This window comes from Gopherus evgoodei, chromosome 2, assembly GCF_007399415.2.
Source record: "Gopherus evgoodei ecotype Sinaloan lineage chromosome 2, rGopEvg1_v1.p, whole genome shotgun sequence".
Classification (NCBI taxonomy): Eukaryota; Metazoa; Chordata; order Testudines; family Testudinidae; genus Gopherus; species Gopherus evgoodei.
In genome coordinates this window covers 118663237-118676083 of record NC_044323.1, presented here as the reverse complement: position 1 = coordinate 118676083, position 12847 = coordinate 118663237, and the positions used below count along the sequence as shown (strand labels likewise).

Below are 12847 nucleotides of genomic sequence, written 5' to 3'. Positions count from 1 at the left end.
TTATAAAAATTCTAACTAATGGCAACACTGTTCAGAAGACTGTCAGAGTAGATACAGGATATGAATGAGTTTTCTTATTTTCTATTTTGACCTCTTGTTTGGCATGAAATTTTCTTGGCCTCTCACTTCTATAAATTTGAGATTAGTTCTAAGACTCAGGTGTATATGCTTGAAATGCCTTTTTTTTTTTCAAATTTGAAGTCAAAGTTTGTTTTTTAGCATGGAAAGCATTAAAACTTTGGATTAAAATTGCAAATTTTAAAACCAAGAGGCATAACAGAAACAAAGGCAGATTACTTTGGCTGACTGCTTTTCCTATGCATGGGCTGTAAATATTGGATCTGAAATATCATTAGATAATCAGATTTAACTTTCTTCTGGAATAAATATGAAGTTGAATCCCCGAAAGAGTGATGATTTCAGATCCACTCTCATTTTTGAGGATAATGAAAGAATCACCCAGAAGACAGAGTTGATTACACACATCATCTGCTAGGTGAGTATCTGGATCATTGAGGGAGTATGGAGTGTGAAGCAAACCTTGTGATTCTGTCAATAAATAATGAAGCTAAAGATTCAGCTTCATTATTACTGCTGGGCTTTTAGTTATTTGACCTGGATCATCTTGAAACAGTTATGATGGCTAACTGAGATGAGACGTTCACCACTGTTCAAACATACCAGTCTAACATATCCAGTCTATAGAAATACAGTTCTTACTCAGTTTTGCTCTGTTGATATGAAGGGACAGTGAGAAGGGTCTGTCAACAAGTGGACCCAGGGCAGTTGGCTACTCCAAACGTCAGCCCACAGGTGCTGGAACTAGGGGTATTCGGGGTGCTGCTGCATCTGACTTGAAGTGGTTTCCATCATATACAGGGTTTTAAAGTTTGGTTCAATGACTCTCAGGACCCCCAGTATACAAATTGTTCCAGCACCCCTGCATCAGCCTGGAGTAACAGGTTAATAACTCCAAAATAGGGATGAAACAATCTGAAATAATTCATTCCACATAAAAATATATATAAAAAAGTCTGGAATGTTACTTGGCTCTTTGCTAAATGTAGTGATGACAACTGGATGCAATTTTTGAATAAGAGCCCAGAGTAAAAACTGAATAAAAATGTTCATGGATTTAACAGTATTAGTTGAAAATGACAAAGGGCATGGTCCAAAGTCTATTGGCGTTATTTCTCCTTATTTCATAGGTTTTGGATCAGGTTCTTATTAACTTGAGGCTCTATAAAGAGTAAAGAGACACGTTATCTTTTCAGATCAACAGAGATACCACAGTTCTGCCAGTTACTTACGAAATTTGAATTGGTTTTTAGTTCAGACAGTGAACATTTACTGCTAGTGATACTGTGGACTCATATTTCCTAAGCTGTAATCTCAAGTATAGATAATAAATTCCTCACCTGAGTTGTGGAAAACACACTAGGATGTCCCAAAACTACATGAAACAGGACTAAGGGTGGCTTTCCATGCAAATTTTTCCAGCCACCATGATTTCATGTTTTCAACCTTGTAAGACATTCTGCAAAATAGATGTGAAACTCTTGTGGAAAGGTGCACATTTTTAGGGGATGGGTTTTGTAGTCTGTCTTGGTTTAAATGTTAGATTTATTGGGAAAGGTCACATGATGTATCTTTTGCATATCCCTGCTCAATTGAGCTTGCTCCTAGGATTAGTAAGGTCAGTCGTAATGCCATTTGCAGCTGGGTATTACAGAGAGGGTGTAACTGCAATTTCTGAAAGCAGAGCCCCCATCCTACTGCTTCCCTAACCCCCAAAAGTACATTTTCATAATTCTCTACACAGAGGCTTATTATCTCTGTGTAGGTTAAAGGACAGACAGGGAGTGGCAAGAGGAAATGAAGATTTATTTGTTTGAGTTCTTTTGGCTTTGTCAAACATTCCAGTGGGGCTAACTCCATCTTTAAGAGGAAAGCAATATTTTATTTTATTTTATTTCATCGAGCAGGCTAGGGTTCCCTGCCTGTTTGTTAGCCTTCAGGCTGACACAAACATAGCAGCTGAGACACAAGAGATGTTTGTTCCACAGTCCATCTAGTACTAATTCCATTTCCAAATAGGAAGTATTTTACTGTACTGTCATTTCACCTGCTAGGAGTTCCTGTATGTTCAGCCACACCCCTCTGTTTCATAACACATTGTACACATTGCCCCAAAATGTGAACAGACCCACAGCAGAAGGCAAGGCAGCCCTCCTTGTGCCAAGAAGCAGAATGCGTTTCTCAGAAGCAGAAAAATTGTAACTTGTGCCTGGATCAGCATCTCTTCCTCATCACTATATACTCCCCCTCACGATTGAAGACACCGCATTAAATAAAATTAAATATGAATATAAAATCTTTAAGTGGAACCAACCCATCAAGGAAGCAGGGATCAGTCACTAATGCACAAAGAGCTCAGAAGAGAGGCTGTTACTGATGAGAGTGTGTCACTGATGAAGGCAGCAGCAAACATGGATTCTCTGTGAGGAAGAGCAGGACATATTACAGAGTGCAAAGGAGAAACTGAAAAATATTACCCCATTGGGAGTAACAGGTAAACACAAGCAACAATTAACCTCTGTTTTAAAGTCCTAATGATGCCCTATGAGTGACTAGAGACAGGCAATTTTTTTGGACAAACTTTTCATCGAAAAATGCATTTTGGGATGTCTGAAAGTATTTACCCAAATTGGGTCAATTTGATGAATACTTTCAGTTGAGAACATTTTTTCAAAAAAAGAGTCAAAATATTTTGTTTTGACCATTTTGAAACATTTTGTTTAAACTTTCATTAGAAGCAGTATTTTGGTTTCAAATTTGGCCCCAGATTTAACCATCACAACACAAGAAGGGTGAAAACACCTGAAACAGCCAAATCAAAATTTAAAAAAATGATTTTATTGACTGGAAACTGATTGAAAAACAAAAATAATTTTGTTTCAGTTCAACTTGAAATGTCTGGGTAGATTCAGCTGAGATTTTTCAGTCTGATGAAAATTTTCCAAAAAAAATTGTTGCTGTTAATATCAAAGCAGAGGGTATTTTTTTTCCAGATTTTTCAGTTAAGCCTCTGAACCAAAAAACCCATTATTAACTCAGCTCTACCAGTGACTGAGTAATAAGAATTAAACAGGAGTCACTAGAAAGAAGGCAGCAAGTGATCCTGATTGGTGATTTGATAATGAGGAATCTTGTTCTGAGACACATGTGGCCAAATTTGAAAATTAAATAGAATGCTGCCTCCATGGGTACAGGACAAATGATATAACAAAAAGGATAAAAGAGAGCTTGAAGAATGCCAGGGAAAAATCCTCTAGATGTCATGCATGTGGGAAAAGATGAAGGTATCATCTGTGTCAAGAGGTGGGGTTTGAATTGATGGAGCCTGGAAAAGTTTCCATGAAGAGACACAACTGTTTGGATTATACTGTCTCCAATTAAGGGCAGGAGACTAACCTGTCAGGTTCAAAATTGGCAAAGTTGGTTAGGTAGGAAGTGGACAGAGGGGGGAGCTTTTGCTTAACACAAATTATCTGTTACATACTTCCAACATACCAAATAAAACAGAAGATGGAGCTGTTCTGCAAAAGAAGATGAAAAATAAGAAAAGCTATGTTGATATACAAGAGTGACAAACACATGAAGCATGGGCAACAAATGTGAGAGGATCACAAATTCTAGCAAACCTGGTGAAATCAGAGGAAGTATCAAAATTCACAACTCTGTAAAGGCTGGAAACTACTACAAGACACTGTAATTGAAGAACATAAGAATGACCATACTGGGTCAGACCAATGGTCGGTCCATCTAGCCTAGTATTCTCTCTCTGACAGTGGCCAATGCCAGATGCTTCAAAGGGAGTTAACAAAACATGGCAGTTATCAAGTGATCTATCCCGTTGTCCATTCCCAGCTTCTGACAGTTAAGAGGCTGAGGACATCCAGAGCATGTGGTTGGATCCCTGATCATCTTGACTAATAGCCATCAATGGACCTATCCTCCATGAACTTATCTAGTTCTTTTCTGAATCCAGTTAGAGTTTGGGCCTTCACAACATCCCCTGGCAATGAGTTCCACAGATTGACTATGCATTGTATGAAGAAGTACTTTGTTATGTTTGCTTTAAAACTGCAGCCTATTAATTTAATTGGGTGACCCCTAGTTCTTGTGTTATGTGAAGGCAAAAATAACATCTCCTTACTCACTATCTCCACACCATTTATGATTTTATAGACCTCTATCATATCCCACCTTAGTCATCTCTTTTCTAAATTGAAAAGTTCATCTTTTTAATCTCTCCTTGTATGGAGTCTGTTCCATACCCCTAATCATTTTGGTTGCCCTCCTCTGCACCTTTTCCAATTCTAATATATCTTTTTTGAGATGGTGTGGCCAGAACTGTGCATACTATTTAAGGCGTGGGTGTATCGTGGATTTATATAGTGGCATTATGATCTTTTTTGTCTTATTATCTATCCCCTTCCTAATGGTTCCTAACATTCTGTTACCTTTTTAGACTCCCACTGCACACTGAGCAGATGTTTTCAGAGAACTATTTAAAATGACTCCAAGATCTTTTTCCCGAGTTGTAACAGCTTATTTATACCCCATCATTTTATATGTATGGTTGGGATTATGTTTTCGAATGTGAATTGCTTTGTATTTATCAACATTGAATTTCATCTGCCATTTTGTTGCCCAGTCACCCAGTTTTGTGAGATCCCTTTGCAACTCTTCGCAGTCTGCTTTGTACTTAACTATCTCGAGTAATTTTTATCATCTGCAAATTTTACTACCTCACTGTTTACCCCTTTTTCCAGATCATTGATGAGCAGCACTGGCCCCAGTACAGATCCCACTGATCCCTGGGAGACTTGCTATTTACCTCGCTCCATTTTGAAAACTGACCATTAATTCTTATGCTTTATTTCCTGTCTTTTAAGCAGTTACTTATCTATAACTTTACTTAAGAGCCTTTGGTGAGGGACCTTGTCAAAGTCTTTCTGAAAGTCCAAATACACTGAGTCCACTGGATCCCCGTTGTCCACATGCTTGTTGACCAGTTCAAAGAATTCTGAGAGATTGGTGAGGCATGATTTCCCTTTACATAAGCCACCTTGACTCTTCTCCAACAAATTGTATTCATCTATGTGTCTGATAACTTTGTTCTTTACTATAGGTTTAACGACACCCGCTCAAGTTATAGTAGTGACACAGTTTAATCCATCCCAAGAGTAGTGGGGAGACCATTTTTCTCCTGGACTGCTGCAACAGCTGTGCTGTCCCTTACACTGGGCAGATCGTAATTTCATTTCAAACTCAGTTGATCAAAAAAGAAACTGAAAATACCAAGCCTGATTAAACTATACATTCTTTTGCACTCTTGAACATCATCTCTTTTCCATACATATTCATTTCTCTTTAGAGCCAAGAATAGCTGGTCATGTGTACCCTACTGAGTGGAAAGAGAACTCTGTGCATGAAATTGTCTTAAATTGAGCTATAGCCATGAATCTAATGGGACTATTCCTCTCACTACTGATGTGCAGCACACATTAACACTAAGGACTAGACTCCATAGACTGTGCATTAAAAATCATGCTAGGTACAACATGAAGAAGAGTTATTAAACTACTAAACAATCAGAACAGCATCTTTTCATTCTGAAATGTCACAGCTCACAGTTTGCATGACTGTTTCAGGAAAGAAATCACCAACAAAATCCATTCTCAGACAGCCTGATGTTTGGAGTCCAGTACTGTAGCAGGGCCCACCAGACTGCCAGATGAAATTATGCTAGCAATAATACGAAGCCTTCCTTCCCTACTCAGTGGTTTTCTTAGTCTGCTTCTTCTTAGGAGACTCTTTGAAATGTGTCTGCCCTTTGAAGTTTAAGTGCAGCATGGCATTTATTTAAGGTACCAAACTCAGCAAACTGAACTACTTTCTTTTCCTTCAAAATCTCTTCCCTTCTTTCTTTCAAAATTATTTGCCTCATTCTTACTGAGAGTTTAATGTGTTTCCCATGTACATGAGGTATCAAAGACATGCCATCTTCTGATAGTTACATTCTCCTCTAGCTATTTTACTGTATATTTTTTTCTCACAGCTTTGCATGATTAGAGCTCACAGATATCTTCACGGCATGTGGGCGGGAGCTGGGCACAGAGCCACTTACCAAGTTGAAACTCCACCCTTTGCTCCCCTTCCCTCCCCAGTTTAGGAATTTCTTTTGAGAAAAACACCAGGCGGAGACCAGGCCTTTTGGTAAAAGCAGACTGCTGACTAACCAGAGCCTCACTGTCACGCAATCTAACCAGCTGTCAATCTTTCCTTGCATCTGACAGTGGCCTGGCTCTTGTTCAAACCATTGCGTGCAAGCAGACAAGCCACATTACTCTATGAAGTATTTCATAATAACAACAGCTGTTAAATATTGATGACTCCTGGCAAGCTCTGAATGCTTTTCGTGAAGGTTAAGCCTTCATGTAATGGAACCTAATTCCTCATTATATATTGTATCAGATATCTGGAAATTGCCTAAAAAAAGAAATGTAGCTTAAAGTAAAGAATCAGAAAATAACTCCCATTCATTAGGGAGAGGGGCAAAACTGGCAAGTTAAAAGGTGAAGAATATTTCTGTCAAGTAAATTCCTTTTTACAAATAGAAGGGAAAAGGCTACAGGAAAAACGATCAAAACAATTGGTTTAGTTATGTTCCACTGGGTTGTTGTTGCTTTTTTTATAAATAAGTTCTGATGAAGAAAGCTTTGTAAAATAGCTGTCTGATTTGTCTTGTATATTTACACAAAAGACTTTAGAATGCATGAAACTATTCATATATTAAACACATCATAAGTGGCAAAGTACCCATTTGTGCACCCCTTCTAGTACCCTCAATCCTGAGGGAACTGGCTAGTGCTGGTTTCATGGAAGGCAGTGAGGGTGCTAATGTGAATGGTTAGAGAGGGCTTCCAGCACTGGGGAGGTAGAAAGGGGCTAGTTTCTTGTCTTGAGCAAGTCCTGACCTCCCGCAAGCCCCAGCAGAAATCTTCCATGTTCTTCAGCTTGATCTCTTGAAACAACTCGCTCTGCTAACTAGTCTCACTTGACCTGAGTCTTGACCCATCAGAAAGGGAGTCAAGTCAGGCAGAAGAACATGGCATTTGAACCTGAGCCTTTGGGACGGAAATGGCATGAAGATAGAATGGGCAACACTGAGGATTCAGGCTAAAGGCAGAGGTCACTGTGTGAGGCAAATGAGGGAACCTCACCCAGGGAAGGAAAGCTATTAGGGGAGCATTATGGGAGAAATTTTTGTCTCTCTTTTGTGAGGATGTAAGAATGTGGGGAGGGGTGGAGACGGAGGAGGATTTAAATTAGAAGAGGTAAGCTAAGAAACTGTAAACAACAATATACTTATTTTTAGTTTTATTGCAGCTCATTGAGGAGAAGCACTGGGAAGTTTAAGAGAATTCATGGCAAAGATTACTCCACCCACCTCCCTGTCCCTATTGCTCACAATCTGGGACTCATACCAAGCAATGTAGTCTTGCATAACAAAGAACTACTCATTATTTACACTTTATTAAAAGCAATATTTTCTAAAGAAAGTGAACTTCTGTCTGTGAAAACCAAGATACAGCTTTTTTGCTAAATGCACTAGAACTTTTGAACTAAACTGTGTCAACAAATGAATCATAAGCTCTACGTGGTGCAAAAGAAATGTAAATATTGTAGTCATGTCAGATTCACGATAACTATGGTAGGAGGCGGAACTTTAATTTCATATGGAATTTCTTATAGACTTTTCAAAGAGTTACTCGTGAAGCTGTCAGTCCAGAGGTGACTTATGTAGTATTTAGGAAGTGTGTTTAAAATTATGTTTGTCTATTTTTGAGATCTCAGGTTGAAACATTATGATTTTTACTGAAGTTTTTCAGATGTTTTACTCTATTTTCCTCTCCCCCATCCCAATTTTGTACACGAGAACACAGTTTAAACCAGTTAGGATGATCCAGGCTTTCACTTGCTAATCCATTTTAACCTTGACTGCCCTGAGTCTTCCTCATCATCTGGTCAGCCATCCCACTCCCTGTTTGTCTGAATGTGAGATCATCAGATTACATATTCATTTTATAGTTGCACGTTCAGATTGAGATTCAGAGGCACCTGTGGTTTAGCTGATAGGTAATCAGAGCTGCTGAGCATTTCCCATTCCTCCCGTATGTCCTTGCCATTAAGATGGCACTGGAAGTTACCCAGTAGGTCTCGATGGTTACTCTGCTTGACTATTGTGCATCTTTTCACATGCACAACAGTTTAAAAAATCCATAGAGGAAATAGTCAGACTAATCCTTCTCTATGTCCTCTGAATTCTCAGCATTTTCTCTAGAGTCACAGAATTTAGTCCATTCTCTTTCAGTGTGGCTCAAAATATTTCATTGTTCCTAAGCCATATTTTTTTTATTGAGCCCTGACCCCTAACGAGAATACCACAAGCACGCAGACCCTTTTACCCATGTGTGGCAAAGTACCTTCTTCTCCTCAGCAGGCTCAGTCCTTTTTAGTCTTGGAGACACAGGCTTGGGCAAAGCAAACCCTTCTAGGTAGCATAGGGTCTGACTAATCCTTCCCTCAGTCAGTCCCTTGTGCTTGTTTTTCTTCCCTTCTGGGGACAGAGTGCAGCCTTCCTTGCCTAACTTGCTGGCAGCTTCCCTGCTTCTCTCACTCTCCACCCTGCTTCCGAGCCAGGGAAGGTTTAAAAAGGTCTCCAGCAGTTGGAGCCAGCTGAACCTAATTAGTTCCCTAGTAACCCCTTTTCCAGCTGAACCTTATTTCCTCATGGTTATCTTTCCTCAGTGGATTGGGAGAGGCCTTTTAACCCCCTGGGACTAATTACTACCCCCTCCTTTGTAGCCGTTTGTCCTGGGTTTGCCACATATCCCCCCTGCTCAACACTATGGGGTTGGGCTACTTGGGTCGGAAAGCAGTGGACTCTTGATGGGCCATCCGCATTGCCATGTTGGGTTCCAGACCTATGTCGTACTTTGAAGTGGAAGGGCTGAAGTGACAGGAACAATCTTGTTTCTCTCGCGTTTTTGTCCTTGTTTTGGTGCATCCACTGCAAAGGGCCATGGTCCGTGACAAAGGTAAACCTCCGTCCAAGTAGATAGTAGCGAAGGCTTTCTATGGCCCATTTTACCACCAGGCATTCCTTCTCCACTATAGCGTATTTCCGTTCCCTATGTAGGAACTTCCTACTGAGGAAGAAGACGGGGTGTTCGACATCTCCGATCATTTGTGAAAGCACTACTTCAGAGGCATCGGTTTGTAGGATAAACTCCTTCCACCAGTCTGGGGCAACTAGTACGGGGTCTGTGCAGAGGGCCATCCTCAGATCCGCAAAAGTGCCTTCGGCTGCAGCAGACCATTTTACAATGTCTGGGCCCCGAGCTTTGGTTAGGTCCATTAATGGGCATGCCCTGGTGGTTCATTCCCCACTTTGCCGCCTATAGTACCCCACTAGTCTCAGGAATGCTCTGACCTGTTTCTTCCGGAGTGGTCAGGCCACTTCTGTATAGCTTCTAACTTGTTGAGCTGGGGCTTCACCATGCCCCTCTCCACTATATACCCAAGGTACTTGGCCTCAGCTAACCGATTGAACATTTGGAGGGATTTGCAGTCAGTCCTGCCTTCCTCGGGGTATCCAGGACTGCTTCTACCTTCTCCACATGCGTCTCCCAGTTGTGGCTATATATGATGACGTTGTCGAGATAGGCTGCAGTGTACTTTCCATAGGGTTGCAACAGTTTGTCCATTATCCGTTGGAAAGTAGCGGGGGCCCCATGCAACCCAAAGAGGAGAACAGTGTACTGATATAGTCCTTCTGGAGTTGCAAAGGCTGTCTTCTCCTTGTCAGCCTTGGCCCAGGGGATCTTCCAATGGCCCTTGGTAAGGTAAAGGATAGACATAAACTGTGCCTTTCCCAATCTGTCAGGCTTAGGCACTAGAATCACGGGACTGGACCATTGACTATGAGATTCTTTGATGACTCCTAAGGCCAGCATTTTCCTGACCTCTTTCCAAATCTCTTCTCTCTTGGCCTCCGAGATCCGGAATGGCTTGATATTCACCTTCACTCCAGGCTCTGTGAGGATGTGATGGTGAACCTCAGTAGGCCTGCCTGGCTTTTCCAAGAACACATCCTGGTTGTGTTTGATCAGGCTGATCACTTTTGATCATTGCTCCGGAGTCAACTCCGGGGATATTCCCACCAGTCGGGCTGGTTGCCTTTAGGGGATGGTGTCCCCAGCATCACCACCGGAGCTTCTCTATCCTGCCAAGGTTTCAGCAGATTTATATGGTAGATCTGCTCCAGCTTCCGGTGACCTGGCTGTCAGGCCTTATAGTCGACTTCTCCTATAGCTTCTATTACCTCGTACGGCCCCTGCCACCTGGTCAGGAGCTTGCTCTCTGTCCTGGGTATGAGCACCATCACCCGGTCCCCCACCTGGAACTTCTGGGTTGTTGCTTGGTGATTGTAGTATGTCCATTGTGCCCCTTGGGCCTTCTCCATGTGTTCGAGCACAAGGGGGGTGACTTGGGCTATTCTGTCTTTCATCTGTAGCACATGTTCAACAACGTTTCTCCCAGGGTTCGGCTGTTCTTCCCAGTCTTCTTTAGGCAGGTCCAGTATGCCCATGGGGTGGCGACCATATAACGACTCGAAGGGGGAGAATCCAGTGGAAGCCTGAGGAACCTCCTGTATGGCAAAGAGCACGTAAGGTAGCAGGGCATATCAGTCTTTCCCATCCCACTAATCACTTTCCGTAATATGTTTTTCAATGTCCTATTAAAACATTTGACAAGGCCATTGGTCTGGGGATGGTAGGCCGATGTTCTAAGGGTCTGTATGTGGAGTATTGCACATAGGTCCTTCATCAACTTAGACACAAAGAGGGTTCCTTGGTCCATCAGGATCTCCTTAGGTATTCCTACTCTGGAAAAAATCTGAACTAATTCTTTGGCTAGGGTCTTGGACACGGTATTCCGTAGGGGTATGGCCTTGGGATATTGGATTGCATAATCTAGTACTACCAGAATGTACTGATGGCCCAGGGCTGACTTCTCCAATGGCCCTATTATGTCCATAGCTATTCGCTCAATGGCAGAGGTACCGGGGAGCCCTTAAGTGTGGTCGGGGCCCATGGATCTGGCATTCCAGACACGATGTACAATATCGCCGGACCGCCCCATAAATGCCAGGCCAAAAAAACCTCTGTAGAATCCGATCAAGGGTCTCATCTACCCCTAGATGGCCCCTGAACAGATGGCTGTGGTCCAGATCCATTACAGCCCTCTGATGCTTCCGGGGGACCAAGAGTTGTTCTATGACTTGCTCTTGGACCTGGACTGCTCTGTATAGCAGATCATTCTTAATCATATAATATGGCCCTGGGCCCTTAACTTTCCCCTCCACAGGGACCCCATTTACCTTGACTACTTCTCTATGAATATTGTGGTATATGAGATCATTGGCCTGATCCTGATAAAAATTCCTGAGTGCAGTCCCCATTTGTCCAAATTCTGGGGGGTCTACCTCTGTCTCCCCCTCAGGGAAAGCCCTTGGGGAACTAGGGTTGTTAATGATAGGGTTGTTAATGGCCGACCCAGTCCCACTGTCAGTTGAGCCCCTTCTTTCCCCTACAAGCATAGACTTCTGGTACTGGATCAGGATCCTTGTCCTCCTTTTATCTCCCTCCATTCCCTCCGGGTCTTCCTGGACTTCCCCAGTGGGGAGAACAAATTCTGGCTAAACTCATGGAAGGCTGGGGGAGGATCACCTATCTGGGCTACACCCTGGGTCTCAGGGTCATTATTTTCTTCTACCTCCTCTCCAGCGAGTAGGCTATCAAACCCCAGAAAGTCTCATCCGATAAGGACAGGGTAGGGGAGTTTCGGAACTACTCCCACCGTCAACTTAGTGGGGTTTCCGAGAACTTCTATTTTTACGGGGATGGTTGGATAATAGTTGACATCCCCATGCACACAAGATATTCCCCAGTGTTTGGCCTGGGACAGTTGGTCCTGCCTGGCCAGCTTCCCCGAGACTAACGTAATTGCACTTCCCGAGTCTACTAAGGCTGTTGTCTCTATACGATTCATCTTAACAGGCCTAGTGTATCTATGAGGGACCATCGCAATCCTGACTAGACTTATTAGATCACATGGTCCCCCTATATCTCCCAGTTCACATTGCATAGGTTTTCCTAGATTTGGGCATTGGGCAGCGATATGCCCCAATTCGCCACAGGCATAACAATGGTACCCCGCTTGGGGCAGCCCCCTATTTTTCAGGCTGCTGGGCTTTATCCCCCGAGTCTTTCTCCCCCAGTCCTCATGTCTCTCCGGGACTGCCGGCTGCTCTTCCACCTCCTTCCTCCCCTCCATTATCCGGCTTGGCGCTAGGGCAAACCGGGGCCTCGGTGCAAAGACTGGTCTCCGACTCTGGTGCCTTCCTTCCCCGGGGGTCCGAGAAGGTTCTTGGGCTGCTAAGTGTCTCTCTACAAGGGCAACTAGTTCATCATAAGAGGAGGGATCTTTTTGGTTGACCAACCCTCGTACGTCCGGCAGCAACCCCCTCATGTATCTGTCCAACACCAGGATTTCCACTACCTTCTCCGGCCCATGGGTCTCGGTGTGGAGCCACTTCCGGGCGAGGTGGATCAAGTCAAATAGCTGAGACCTCAGCGCTTTGTCATCCCGGTACTTCCATTCGTGGAAGCGCTGGGTCCTTATGGCTGGCGTCATGCCTGACCTCGCCAGG

The 12847-nt window shown here is 42.9% G+C and overlaps 1 protein-coding gene across 1 annotated transcript in view; it reads right to left on the bottom strand.

Moving 5' to 3' along the window:
- AHRR (aryl-hydrocarbon receptor repressor) overlaps nt 1–12847 on the bottom strand; it is a 112045-nt gene that overhangs the window by 42206 nt on the left and 56992 nt on the right. The window lies entirely within an intron of this gene.